We start from the raw sequence: 684 nt of genomic DNA, 5'->3' as shown, positions 1-684 counted from the left end.
CCTGCCGCCCGGCCCCCCGCACCCCCCCCCCATGCCGGGGGGGGGGGGGTGTACGGTAGTTCCGGGGAAGCCAAAGGTCTGGTCCCAGGCGATGAGGCTAATATGTGGTGGTGAGTTCCGGGGATGCCAAAGGCCTGGTCTGGGGCGATGAGGCTAACATGTTGGGGGGGAGGGCAGTGCTTGTTCGGGAGATGGCATAGACTTGGGCCAAGGTGGTGGTAACCTCTGGGTGCTCCTGTCCTGGGAAGCCAGAGTCCTGGGCCTGGACGAGGAGGCTGATCTGGGGGGCAGTGGGGAGGGGCTTGTTCCAGAGATGCCATAGGCCTGCGCCAGGGCAATGAGGGTAACCTCTGTGGGACTATTCTGATAAGAACAGACACTACACTTGATCTTAGCCAAAAGGCCAAGAAGCGATCTGGGGGACTATTCTATTCCCGGGGAAGCCAGAGGCCTGGGTGAAGGTGATGTGGCCAAAATCCGTGGGTCTTGCAGCAGGGGTGTCACAGGCTGGGCCAGGGCCAGGAGGCTGTCCTGAGGGGTGCTTGCTCCAGGGCATGGCAGAGACCTCAGCCGGGTCAATGTGTCGAAATCCCGGGGCTGTTCCCGGGGACTTCTGTGGCCTGTGCCAGGGCAATGAGGCTAAATTCGTGGAGCTGTTCCCGGGCACAGCTGAGGCCTGGGCCC

The 684-nt window shown here is 62.6% G+C and overlaps 1 pseudogene; it reads right to left on the bottom strand.

The window, feature by feature from the left end:
* Nucleotides 1-296: 296 nt before the first annotated feature.
* Nucleotides 297-415, bottom strand: LOC118996834 (uncharacterized; annotated as a pseudogene).
* Between the last annotated feature and the right edge of the window lie 269 nt (nucleotides 416-684).

Source organism: Sturnira hondurensis, unplaced genomic scaffold, assembly GCF_014824575.4.
Source record: "Sturnira hondurensis isolate 20B ecotype Veracruz unplaced genomic scaffold, ASM1482457v3 Scaffold0011758, whole genome shotgun sequence".
In the NCBI taxonomy this organism is placed as follows: Eukaryota; Metazoa; Chordata; class Mammalia; order Chiroptera; family Phyllostomidae; genus Sturnira; species Sturnira hondurensis.
Note: the sequence above shows the minus strand (reverse complement) of the source record. Positions and strands in the feature narration are given on the sequence as shown.